Source organism: Bufo bufo, chromosome 5, assembly GCF_905171765.1.
Source record: "Bufo bufo chromosome 5, aBufBuf1.1, whole genome shotgun sequence".
Classification (NCBI taxonomy): Eukaryota; Metazoa; Chordata; class Amphibia; order Anura; family Bufonidae; genus Bufo; species Bufo bufo.
The window spans coordinates 292,794,964-292,809,614 of NC_053393.1; positions in this window are offsets into that span (position 1 = coordinate 292,794,964).

Here is a 14,651-nt window from a genome sequence, read left to right on the forward strand (position 1 = left end):
CAGGGCATACGGGCTAAGTGGGTATGGATGTTGGGCAGAGCTCCCATGTCCTGGCAGACGCCTTTCCCCTCCTTTTTTTTTTTGGGCAGAGATTTTATCATCCACCATGATCGATGGAATGAAGAAATCTGTGCCGTTCATTTTTTCTTTCAGCCCAGAGGCTGAATGGAAAAAAAAAATCTCATTACCCATATGCTCAATATAAGGAGAATAGCAGAAACTCCTAATGCTGGCCATACATGTAATGATTGCGGAGACCCTCAAATGCCAGGGCAGTACAAACACCCCACAAATAACACCATTTTGGAAAGAAGATACCCCAAGGTATTCGCTGAGGGGCATATTGAGTCCATGAAAGATTGAAATTTTTGTTTCAAGTTAGCGGAAAGGGAGACTTTCCGCTAACTCATGCCCCAATTTTTTTTTTTCTATGAACTCGCCATGCCCCTCATTGAGTACCTTGGAGTGTCTTCTTTCCAAAATGGGGTCACATGTGGGGTATTTATACTGCCCTGGCTTTTTAGGGGCCCTAAAGCGTGAGAAGAAGTCTGGGATCCAAATGTCTAAAAATGCCCTCCTAAAAGAAATTTGGGCACCATTGCGCATCTAGGCTGCAAAAAAGTGTCACACATGTGGTATCGCCGTACTGAGGAGAAGTTGTGGAATGTGTTTTGGGGTGTCATTTTACATATACCCATGCTGGATGAGAGAAATATCTTGGTCAAATGCCAACTTTGTATTAAAAAATTGGAAAAGTTGTCTTTTGCCGAGATATTTCTCTCACATTCCCCAACTTCTCCTGAGTACGGCGATACCACATGTGTGACACTTTTTTGCAGCCTAGGTGGGCAAAGGGGCCCACATTCCAAAGAGCACCTTTTGGATTTCACAGGGCATTTTTTACAGATTTTGATTTCAAACTACTTCTCACGCATCTGGGCCCCTAAAATGCCAGGGCAGTATAACTACCCCACAAGTGACCCCATTTTGGAAAGAAGACACCCCAAGGTATTCCGTGAGGGGCATGGCGAGTTCCTAGAATTTTTTATTTTTTGTCACAAGTTAGCGGAAAATGATAAATTTTTCATTTTTATTTTTTTTCTTACAAAGTCTCATATTCCACTAACTTGTGACAAAAAATAAAAAACTTCCATGAACTCACTATGCCCATCACGAAATACCTTGGGATGTCTTCTTTCCAAAATAGGGTCACTTGTGGGGTAGTTATACTGCCCTGGCATTCTGGGGGCCCTAATGTGTGGTAAGTAGTTTGAAATCAAAATCTGTAAAAAATGGCCGGTGAAATCCTAAAGGTGCTCTTTGGAATGTGGGCCCCTTTGCCCACCTAGGCTGCAAAAAAGTGTCACATATGTGGTATTGCCGTACTCAGGAGAAGTTGGGCAATGTGTTTTGGGGTGTCATTTTACATATACCCATGCTGGGTGAGAGAAATATCTTGGCAAAAGACAACTTTTCCCATTTTTCTATACAAAGTTGGCATTTGACCAAGATATTTCTCTCACCCAGCATGGGTATATGTAAAATGACACCCCAAAACACATTGCCCAACTTCTCCTGAGTACAGCAATACCACATGTGTGACACTTTTTTGCAGCCTAGGTGGGCAAAGGGGCCCACATCCCAAAGAGCACCTTTCGGATTTCACCGGCCATTTTTTACAGATTTTGATTTCAAACTACTTTGCACGCATTTTGGCCCCTAAAATGCCAGGGCAGTATAACTACCCCACAAGTGACCCCATTTTGGAAAGAAGACACCCCAAGGTATTTCGTGATGGGCATAGTGAGTTCATGGAAGTTTTTATTTTTTGTCACAAGTTAGTGGAATATGAGACTTTGTAAGAAAAAAAATAAAAATAAAAAAATCATAATTTTCCGCTAACTTGTGACAAAAAATAAAAATACCTTAGGGTGCCTACTTTCAGAAATGGGGTAATTTGTGGGGTGTTTGTACTGTCTGGCCATTGTAGAACCTCAGGAAACATGACAGGTGCTCAGAAAGTCAGAGCTGCTTCAAAAAGCGGAAAATCACATTTTTGTACCATAGTTTGTAAACGCTATAACTTTTACCCAAACCATTTTTTTTTACCCAAACATTTTTTTTTTATCAAAGACATGTAGAACAATAAATTTAGAGAAAAATTTATATATGGATGTCGTTTTTTTTTGCAAAATTTTACAACTGAAAGTGAAAAATGTCATTTTTTTGCAAACAAATCGTTAAATTTTGATTAATAACAAAAAAAGTAAAAATGTCAGCAGCAATGAAATACCACCAAATGAAAGATCTATTAGTGAGAAGAAAAGGAGGTAAAATTCATTTGGGTGGTAAGTTGCATGACCGAGCAATAAACGGTGAAAGTAGTGTAGTGCAGAAGTGTAAAAAGTGGCCTGGCCATTAAGGGTGTTTAAGCTAAGGGGGCTGAGGTGGTTAAGCAGCATCAGCAGCAGCATGGTGATAAAAATGAGTGGCAAGGTGACATGGTGTGGAGATGGCAGCATGAGGAGGTCACATAGTGGCTCAATGACTGAGTCTGGATAAAAGACTAAGGCCACAGATCATTTAAAAAAAAAATATGGAAACAATCTGTGGAGCTGTATCACGGTCACCTGCAGATTAATGCAGCCATCAAATTCAAGTTGGGTTTGTCGGTTCCACCTCAGCTCACCAGCAGGCCCGCACCTAAAATCTTTTACTGGGCCAGCTCACCTGCAGGCCCGCAACTCGAATCTTTTACAGGGTCAGCTCATATGCAGGCCCTCGCATAGAACTTTTTAGAGGGTCAGCTCACCCGCAGGCACTAGCACATAATGTTTAACAGGGTCAGTTCACCAGCAGGCCCAAACCTAAAATCTTTTACAGGGTCAGCTCACCTGCAGGCCCGCAACTCATGCTACCTTGCTTTGAAGTAGTAGCCGTAGCCGTTTATCAGGCTCCCTCTCCGAAATCGAACAATGATTCCCTGTTACCGGTGGTCACCATGTTAGGCACATAAAAGTATATTGAAAGTTGATAAGGAAGATATCCAAATGGATCGTGGACGTCACAGGGACGTGTGATCAGGCAGAAGTTATCTAGCGTTAACAAAGCGGCAGCAGGGCCTCTCCTGTATAACGTTTCCTCATCCAAAATACTGCAGTAACATTCCCTGTAATTTCTGTATTACTCAATACAATAACAGGGCATCTTAAGAGTCCTGTATTGTTATTTATCATCACTACCTCCACAGGTCGGGAGTTTGTGATTTGCACGACACCTGCTTGCCTTCCTTCGATGTGTTAGCCGTTTCTCAGGCTCCCTCTCCGGCATCAAACCCTGATTCCCCGTTACCCATGATCACCATGGTAGGCGCAGAAAAGAACATCAAAAGTTGATAGGGCAGACATCCAAATGGATTGTCGTCGTTACAGGGACGTGCAGTCGCCCAGAGGTTATCTAGAGTCACCAATGCGGCAGCAGGCCCTCGCCCCTAAGGTTTTAGATAGTCAGATCAGCAGGCCCTTGCTCCAAATGTTTTTGAGGGTCACCAGCAGGCCATCAATCATAATTTTTCAAGGGTGTGTATGATGCCCTCCTTTATGTGTAACAAAGGGTGTTTTGGAGTGCCGGTTCCTTGTAATTTTTGGCAGCCCTTTCACTTAGTACATAGGCTTTATAAGTGTAGGAGTCCCACTACCTGAACAACTGTACCACAATGTGAATGAGGCACTCCTTTATGTGATATACAGGCTGTTTCGGAGTACCTCTTGCTTGAAATTTTTTGCAGCACTTGCACTTTATATACAATTGAATATACAGGAAAGAATGTTTCCTAACAATTTATCCTATAAAATTTATTTTTCGGGGGGGGGGGGTTGTATTTTTGTCAGTCTGTAAAAGTGGCGTACAACTCCTGGGAGTCCAAGAGGCATCCAGACATCATCCCCATGGTGTTCCCGATCAATTTTGGTTGCGTTTCTGTCACTTTCTGACCTTTTCCAATGGACCAGGCACCCTCCCCTCTTCAGAGCAGGGGGTGCCTGGTTGTCTCCCATTGACTTCCATTATACTCGGGTACTCGGCCGAGCACACGAGTATAGCAATGTGTTCTGGCCGAACACCCGAACACCTGAATACTTTGCTGCTCGATCATCACTAATCACGCCCCTCTATATCACACCTATTGATAGCACATCTATACCAGTCCTTAAAAGGACTTTTGTGGCCCTATTAGCTAGCGTTTGGTTTCCCTAACTGTCCCTGCACCAAAATGCAACCTCTCCCTACACTGGCAAAACACATAATGTAAAATGGATGCCAGATCGGGTTCTGTTATAGGGTAGGGGGTATGTCCATGTGCTGAAATGTCTCAATTGGCTGTCCTGTCCCACCTGATGGATGTGTCATTGTTCAAAGTTCGGCGCTATGCAAAAAAATATGGCGCGTATGAATATTGCCATATGTTCGCATGTTCGGCGAATAGCAAATGAGCAAAGTTTGCCTCAAAACGACCGCCGGGCGAACCGCAAGGCCATCTCTACTGCGGACACCCTCTCCATTCTGTCTGGGGGCTCTACATGTTTAAGCGTTTAATTGAACAGGTTTTGTAGACATCGATGTGGAATCAGCTGCCGACGGTGTAAAAGGAATGCGTTTCTTCTTGAAGCTAACATTGACCTGTAAGGCTGAGTTCACACTTCAGTTATTTGGTCAGTTTTGGCCCCGTAACTGTCCAAATAAGTGAGGTGTGCAGTGATTCTAAAAGCGACACCTGTCATCTGCATGTCATACTGACTCACAGTATTGTTTTACTACCACAGCAGGCTCCCTATGTGTGTTACTGCAAAGCACAGTGTTCTACACCACTATAAAGGTTCTTTGCAGCCAGGAAATAGCAGTTTTTTAACGCGATCTAACCAAATTTGTTCGAAAAATTTGGTGAACCGGCCGAATCAAATTTTTGAGAAATTCCCTCATTTATAGTCATCATCACTTCTGGACCAATGGGGACTGCCAGAAGGCACTTTGAAAGGTGAGTGTTCTTTTATACACAGTCGTTCTGACCATTAATTTCTTAGCTAGTCTTTAATTCCTATGATAGCATAATTCAGTCACTGAGGTATGTTATTATTTAGTTATAAGATAGTGGTACAATTTAGTCACTGTATCGTGGCATTTTCAGCTCACCATGTTGTGGTGGTATATTACAGTCACTGTGGTTATTCAGGTACTGTGTGGCAGCATTATGGTGTTATTGCTGTATAGCGGTATTATTTTTTTCACAGTTTATTTTAACCACTTAAGGACCACAGGTTTATACCCCCCTAGTGACCAGGCCTTTTTTTTACAAATCGGCACTTCACAACTTTAACGGTTTATTGCTCAGTCATGCAACTTGGCACCCAAATGAATTTTACCTCCTTTTCTTCTCACAAATACAGCTTTCTTTTGGTGGTATTTGATTGCTGCTGAGATTTTTAGTTTTTCTGATATTAATCAAAAAAGACCGCAATTTTCTCAAAAAAAAGTGTATTTTTAACTTTTTCTGGTAAAATTGTTCAAATATAATTACATCTCTATACAAGTTTGTGTCAGAATTTATTGTGCTACATGTCTTTGATAAAAAAAAATCCAATAAGTGTATATTTATTGGTTTGCGCAAAAGTTATAGCGTTTACAAACTATGGTACAAAAATGTGAATTTCCGCATTTTGAAGCAGCTCTGACTTTCTGAGCACCTGTTATGTTTCTTGAGGTGCTAGAATGCCAGGATAGTATAAATACCCCCCAAATGACCCCATTTTAGAAAGAAGACACCCCAAAGTATTCGCGGAGGGGCATGGTGAGTTCATGTATGATTAAAAAAAAAATCACAAGTTAGCGGAAAATGACACTTTCTGAGGAAAAAAAATAAATAATAAAGTTTCCATTTCTGCTAACTTCTGGCAAAAAATAAATAATCTCCCACGGACTCACTATGCCCCTCAGTGAATACCTTGGGGTGTCTACTTTCCGAAATGGGGTCATTTGTGGTGTGTTTACTGTTCTGGCATTTTGGGCGGGGCTAAATTGTGAGCAACCCTGTAAAGCCTAAAGGTACTCGTTGGACTTTCGGCCCCTTTACGCACCTAGGCTGCAAAAAAGTGTCACACATGTGGTATCGCCGTACTCAGAAGAAGTAGGGCAATGTGTTTTGGGGTGTATTTTTACATATACCCATGCTGGGTGAGAGAAATATCTCTGTAATTTGACAACTTTGTATAAACTTTTTTTAAAAGTTGTCATTTACAGAGATATTTCTCACACACAGTATGGGTATATGTAAAAATACACCCCAAAACACATTGCCCTACTTCTTCTGAGTACGGCGATACCACATGTGTGACACTTTTTTGCAGCCTAGGTGCACAAAGGGGCCCAAATTCCAATGAGTACCTTTAGGATTTCACAGGGCATTTTTACGCATTTGGATTCCAAACTGCTTCTCACGCTTTAGGGCCCCTAAAATGCCAGGGCAGTATAAATACCCCACAAGTGACCCCATTTTGGAAAGAGGACACCCCAAGGTATTCTGTGAGGGGTATGGTGAGTTCATGTAAGATTTTATTTTTTGTCACAAGTTAGTGGAATATGAGACTTTGTAAGAAAAAACTAAAATAAATAAATAAATCAATTTCCGCTAAGTTGTGCCAAAGAAAAAATCTTCTATGAATTCGCCATGCCCCTCACGGAATACCTTGAGGTGTCTCTTTTCCAAAATGGGGTCACGTGTGGGGTATTTATACTGCCCTGGCATTTTAGGGGCCCTAAAGCGTGAGAAGTAGTTTGGAATTCAAATGCGCAAAAATGCCCTGTGACATTTTGGGCTAACTAAATTTAGGGGGTATTCCTCTGAGACTACCCAGGAAAAAGAGCACACCTGCCTAGTAAAAAGGAGTGCTTGCGAAGTAAAGCTGTGATCGCTAATAAAGATCCAAAAAGCTCAAAAGTGATCTTTATAGCGCCGCAGCGATTTTACGGTGTTTTTGCAGTGATCAGAAAAAAAAAAATTTCTGTCACTGCGGTGGGGCGGACTGAACGCAAGTGTGGGCACAAGATCAGGCCTGATCGGGCGAACACTGCGTTTTTTGTAAAGCCTAAGGTGACCCAAATGTACTGATATAGATCTGATTGCGATCAATCTTGATCACTTACAGATACTATATAGTATTAGTGCTGATTAGCGACAGCGATGACGCTAATCAGCGACTAATCAGTGACTGTGGTGCGGTGGGCTGGGCGCTAACTACCTAACAAGTAGCTAACTAACTGGCGGTGATAAGGGACCCTTACAGGGGGGTGATCAATGATGGGGGGTGACAGGGGGGTTATCAGGGAGTCTATATGGGGTGATCAGGGGTTAATAAGGGGTTAATAAGTGACAGGGGGGGTGTAATGTGTGTGTGGTGCTTGGTGCTACTTACAGAGCTGCCTGTGTCCTCTGGTGGTCGATCCAAGCAAAAGGGACCACCAGAGGAGCAAGTAGCAGGTATATCAGACGCTTTTTACAAAATAGCATCTGATATACCTATTTGATTGGTTCTTTTAAAAATCTACAGCCTGCCAGCCAATGATCAGCACTGGCAGGCTGTAGTTAAACTTGAATACTGCGCAATCTTGTGAACGCGCGTTCACAGGAAATCTCAGGTCTCACGAGATGACGCCAATAGGCGTCACTGAGACCTGAGAGCGCTGCCGTCCTGGAGGCCTATCAGCATTACCGTGATGGCAAGTGGTTAATATTTATAGTATTAATTTGTTACTGTGTGATGGTATGTGCTAGTCACAATATCGAGGTAGTGTGTAAAAATGGCAGCAGAGTTCTGAAGGGTTAAATAGAATAAGCTATATGATCTGTATGAAGGACAGGATGCTGGGTGACATAATACTAGAGGGTGAATGTGTTTACATTAGCCTTATTTCCATATAGGGAATGGATTCTGCCCAGCAACAGTGAATATGTGAATCACATCTGTTTCCAATATGTGTGGATATATGTGTATAAGAGGCTGGATTCTCAGAATTAAATCAGCAATTCGGCGGGAGAAAAAGGAGAAGGGAGTGGCGCTCATAGGGTGGTGGGTAGCAGTTATGTGGTTTGACGAAGTGGTTGAAGTGTGCTCACCTTTTGGTGTTGTGCGGGTTGGAGCACAACGTCCGTGAAGGCAGGTACACGTGGAGAAAAAGGGGGGGGGGGGTTTTGGATGGTCGGTGCTGCCAGTACCCGTTCGGTCCCTTAGGTGGAGTTGCCAAGGACTCCTAGGGACTGTGAAGGAGGAAGAAATTGCTGGTTTGTGTGCGGATGCACACAGTAGGGTATTTGTTTGGCGCACAAAAGACGACCTCAGTCAGCGGACTTTTGATGAAATAGCTGTTTTTATTGTTCAGTAGACAACGTGTTTCGGAGTTTATAACTCCTTTATCAAGTCTTATGGGGCATCAGCAAAAAGACTAGCCAGATGGCTGGAGCGTCTGGTTTAGCTGAGCTGTCTCAGAGAAACATACTGTCTGTGTGTGTCTTATTGAGAAAGTTCTCCAGGCGCCTGACTTTGGAGATGAAGGAGGAACAAGGGTGCATTCAGAAGCAGATTACTTTCAAGTTCTACTTCTCATGTCATTAAAAAGAAAGCCATTTCTAAGAGTGGCGAATTTTAATCGCGAATATCAGCACTTCGCTAATTTGCAAATATTTAGAATATAGTGCTATATATTCGATAATTTGAATATTCTTAATTTTTTTTATTTTTTATTTAACAACTAACACACAAACAGCAACTGAAACACGGAGACAATAAGACGCTTAGATAAAGGACGAATAAAACGACACTGAATACAAAACACTTAAAACCTAAAAAAAAAAAAAAAAATTTTTTATTTAACGACTAAGTCTTCTTTTACACTCGCATTTGGTGCGGATCTGTCTTGTATCTGCACAGACAGATCCGCACCAATAATGCATTTGTATCTGTTAATAACGTATCCGTTTGCATTTTTTTTATATACCTAACACAAAAACACTAAATAAAACAAATAAAGTACTTTTTTAAATTAACAAAAAATGAAAAAAAAAAAAAATGGACAGACACTAAGACTAGGACTCATTTTTTTGTAAAACTGACAGACACAACAAACAGATAGACCCTACACTATATACCTAAATAACCTAACCTACACCCTACCCTGACAAATATAAACTTTAAGCCTTAAACCCTAACTTTAACTATGATTCACTATCTATATATATATTTCAAGTCCCTAATGCCCTACACTAAACACTATCTGCTGCACTAAGCCCTAACACTACCTATATTTTCCTAATAACTAATCCTATTCTAAACTATATGGAATTATTTGGACCCTAACTGCACTATTCCCTAATCCCTACCTAACACTAAATAGCTATGTTATAAATTAGAATTTATGAAAAGCTATTTTTTTTTCAGCAACAAACACACCAGCTCCTTTGACTCTCAAAACCAACACCACAAAATGGCTGCCGGGGAGTGCCTTTGTTTATATAGTGAAGGGGTAGGTTACTTTCCGATTGGTTGCTAAGGATGTTTCTAAGCTGTGACAAAGCCTTCTCATTGGCTATTCAAGTTAGGAGTAGGGAGGGATTATGAGTTACCTCACATGTACTGTAAAAAAATAATATTGCTATATTCTACACATATTGGACAATTTGCCAAGGTAACTCAATAGGAAAATAGCTTAACGCCCTTACGCGAATAGATTTTGGCGAATGTTTAAGTATCAATTGTTCGCATAAGATAAACTATATTGAAATAGTCTAGAATGGTATTTTAGGCGTCACTAATGTTAACGACATTACACGAATAGATGTATGTGAATATTCCAGTAAAGATTTTTCGCAGAAGAAAAACAATAAAGAAATAGTCTAAATGAGTACTGAATGGTTTTTTATGCGTCATAGATGTGAATTCTCACATTGGCCCACAGACAAAAAGCGGACCAGTTAATGGAACATAACTTGTGGCCTTTGTGGCTCACAAATGAGGCTATAGTTTAGCTTATGAGAATATTCTTCTTTAAAATACGCGCGTTGATCGAATCGCATAAAAGCTTTAAGCATTAACGTATAACGAATATGACAAATACGAATATAGCGCTATATTCTCTATATTCGGTAAATCATGCAAGAAGCCAAGCCAATAGGAAAGTTGCCTGTAGACAGCTCTAAGTTGGATTCGCAATGCGAGAATATTACTTTGCCTATTAGTTGCAATAAATAGAATAATGACTTAGTATTCTATTTATTGCAAAAAATAGGCAAAGTGATATTCTCACATTGCGAATCCAACTTAGAGCTGTCCATAGGCAACTTTTATACTGGCTTGCTAGAATTAACAAATATAGAGAATATAGCGCTACTGTATATTCGTTATCTTCGTTAATTCTAGATAGCCAACCAATAGGAAAGTTAACTTATACAGTTAAACTCGCAATACACGAATAATTAAATTGCATATTAATCGCGATAAATATAATAATGACGAATATAAGACGAATATTCAATCGAATAATCGCAAAATATTGCAAAATCGAATATGGCACCTCCCGCTCATAACTACTGCATATTACACCCATGCTTTAAAGCTTTGTATGTATGAAGTTGAATGACCTTATACAGTACTATGCAAATGTTATTATTATTATTATTATTATTATTAGAATTATTATTTATTATTATTATCATCATTAGCAGTTAGCAAAATGTAAGGTGAATTAACAAAATAAATCTAAATCAAATCAAAATTATAACATATAGGATTGCTCAAATCCTTCTGTCACTTACAGGACTCCTTGCTCTTCTTTACAATGAAGATAGTTCTTAATGACATTGGCTATATGTTTGGGGTGGTTGTCCTGCTGTGGAATAAATTTAAACTATTAACACTTCTATTTTTTAAAGCGTTCTTACTTTGCAGCATTTTTTCCACCCATGCCTGCAAATTGAACATGAAAATAATTTCAATAAATTTGTTAATCTCTATTATTAAAACCATCCTTTAATCATTAATTGATTCATTATTATGCACATGGCCGTATCCGCATTGAGGTCCACATACCACAGATCCACAAAATACAGATACCTTCTTATGTGCATTCCGCATATTTCTGACTCTAATCACTAGAACTTCCAATTCTTGTCCACAAAGCAGACAAGAATATGACATGTTTAGTAATTTGTGGAACAGACATATACACTCACCTAAAGAATTATTAGGAACACAATACTAATACGGTGTTGGACCCCCTTTTGCCTTCAGAACTGCCTTAATTCTACGTGGCATTGATTCAACAAGGTGCTGATAGCATTCTTTAGTAATGTTGGCCCATATTGATAGGATAGCATCTTGCAGTTGATGGAGATTTGAGGGATGCACATTCAGGGCACAAAGCTCCCATTCCACCACATCCCAAAGATGCTTTATTGGGTTAAGATCTGGTGACTTTGGGGGCCATTTTAGTACAGTGAACTCATTGTCATGTTCAAGAAACCAATTTGAAATGATTCGAGCTTTGTGACATGGTGCATTATCCTGCTGGAAGTAGCCATCAGAGAATGGATACATGTTCTCATTCTGTTTACGCCAAATTCGGACTCTACCATTTGACTGTCTCAACAGAAATCGAGACTCATCAGACTAGGCAACATTTTTCCAGCCTTCAACAGTCCAATTTTGGTGAGCTCGTGCAAATTGTAGCCTCTTTTTCCTATTTGTAGTGGAGATGAGTAGAGTTGAGCGACCACCTGGATGTTCGGGTTCGAGAAGTTCAGCCGGAAATGTTCGGGTTCGGGATCCGAACTCGACCCGAACTTCGTCCCGAACCCGAACCCCATTGAAGTCAATGGGGACGCAAACTTTTTGGCACTAAAAAGGCTGTAAAACAGCCCGGGAAAGGGCTAGATCGCTGCAAAAGGCAGCAAAATGTAGTTAAATCCCCTGCAAACAAATGTGGATAGGGAAATTAATAAAAATAAAAATAAAATAAATAAAAATTAACCAATATCAATTGGAGAGAGGTCCCATAGCAGAGAATCAGGCTTCATGTCAGCAGAGAATCAGTCTTCATGTCATAGCAGAGAATCAGGCTTCACGTCACCCAAAACTGGAACAGTCCATTGTCAGATATTTAGGCCCAGGCACCCAGGCAGAGGAGAGAGGTCCCATAACATAGAATCTGGCTTCATGTCAGCAGAGAATCAGTCTTCATGTCATAGCAGAGAATCATGCCTCACGTCACCCACCACTGGAAAAGTCCATTGTCAGATATTTAGGCCACGGCACCCAGGTAGAGGAGAGAGGTCCCATAACATAGATTCTGGCTTCATGTCAGCAGAGAATCAGTCTTCATGTCATAGCAGAGAATCAGGCTTCATGTCATAGCAGAGAATCAGGCTTCACGTCACCCACCACTGGAACAGTCCATTGTCAGATATTTAGGCCCAGGCACCCAGGCAGAGGAGAGAGGTCCCATAGCAGAGAATCTGGCTTCATGTCAGCAGAGAATCAGTCTTCATGTCATAGCAGAGAATCATGCTTCACGTCACCCAACATTGGAACAGTCCATTGTCATATAATTTAGGCCCCGGCACCCAGACAGAGGAGAGAGGTCCCATAACATAGAATCTGGCTTCATGTCAGCAGAGAATCAGTCTTCATGTCATAGCAGAGAATCATAATTCACGTCACCCAACATTGGAACAGTCCATTGTCATATAATTTAGGCCCCGGCACCCAGACAGAGGAGAGAGGTCCCATAACAGAGATTCAGGCTTCATGTCAGCGACTCAGCAGAGAATCAGTCTTCATGTCATAGCAGAGAATCAGGCTTCATGTCACCCACCACTGGAACAGGCCACTGTCAGATATTTTTAGGCCCCGGCACCCAGACAGAGGAGAGAGGTCCCATAACATAGAATCTGGCTTCATGTCAGCAGAGAATCAGTCTTCATGTCATAGCAGAGAATCATAATTCACGTCACCCAACATTGGAACAGTCCATTGTCATATAATTTAGGCCCCGGCACCCAGACAGAGGAGAGAGGTCCCATAACAGAGATTCAGGCTTCATGTCAGCGACTCAGCAGAGAATCAGTCTTCATGTCATAGCAGAGAATCAGGCTTCATGTCACCCACCACTGGAACAGGCCACTGTCAGATATTTTTAGGCCCCGGCACCCAGACAGAGTAGAGAGGTCCGATAACAGAGATTCAGGCTTCATGTCAGCAGAGAATCAGTCTTCATGTCATAGCAGAGAATCAGGCTTCACGTCACCCCCCACAGGAACAGTCCATTGTCATATATTTAGGCCGCGGCACCCAGACAGAGGAGAGAGGTCCCATAGCAGAGAATCTGGCTTTATGTCAGCAGAGAATCAGTCTTCATGTCATAGCAGAAAATCATGCTTCACGTCACCCACCACTGGAACAGTCCATTGTCACATATTTAGGCCCAGGCACCCAGGCAGAGGAGAGAGGTCCCATAGCAGAGAATCTGGCTTCATGTCATAGCAGAGAATCTGGCTTCATGTCATAGCAGAGAATCATGCTTCACGTCACCCAACATTGGAACAGTCCATTGTCATATAATTTAGGCCCCGGCACCCAGACAGAAGAGAGAGGTCCCATAACATAGAATCTGGCTTCATGTCAGCAGAGAATCAGTCTTCATGTCATAGCAGAGAATCATGCTTCACGTCACCCACCACTGGAACAATCCATTGTCAGATATTTAGGCCCAGGCACCCAGGCAGAGGAGAGAGGTCCCATAGCAGAAAATCAGGCTTCACGTCACCCACCACTGGAACAGTCCATTGTCAGATATTTAGGCCCAGGCAACCAGGCAGAGGAGAGAGGTCCCATAGCAGAGAATCTGGCTTCATGTCAGCAGAGAATCAGGCTTCATGTCATAGCAGAGAATCAGGCTTCATGTCACCCAACACTGGAACAGGCCACTGTCAGATATTTTTAGGCCCCGGCACCCAGACAGAGGAGAGGTTCATTCAACTTTGGGTTGCCCCGCAATATAATGGTAAAATGAAAATAAAAATAGGATTGAATGAGGAAGTGCCCTGGAGTACAATAATATATGGTTAAGGGGAGGTAGTTAATGTCTAATCTGCACAAGGGATGGACAGGTCCTGTGGGATCCATGCCAGGTTCATTTTTATGAACGTCAGCTTGTCCTCATTGGCTGTAGACAGGCGGCTGCGTTTGTCTGTAATGACGCCCCCTGCCGTGCTGAATACACGTTCAGACAAAATGCTGGCCGCCGGGCAGGCCAGCACCTCCAAGGCATAAAAGGCTAGCTCTGGCCACATGGACAATTTGGAGACACAGAAGTTGAATGGGGCCGAACCATCAGTCAGTACGTGGAGGGGTATGCACACGTACTGTTCCACCATGTTAGGGAAATGTTGCCTCCTGTTAACACGTTCCGTATCAGGTGGTGGTGCAGTTAGCTGTGGCGTGGTGACAAAACTTTTCCACATCTCTGCCATGCTAACCCTGCCCTTTAGAGGAGCTGGCCGTGACACAGCTGCGTTGGCGACCTCTTGCTCCTCCTCTGCCTTCGCCTTGGGC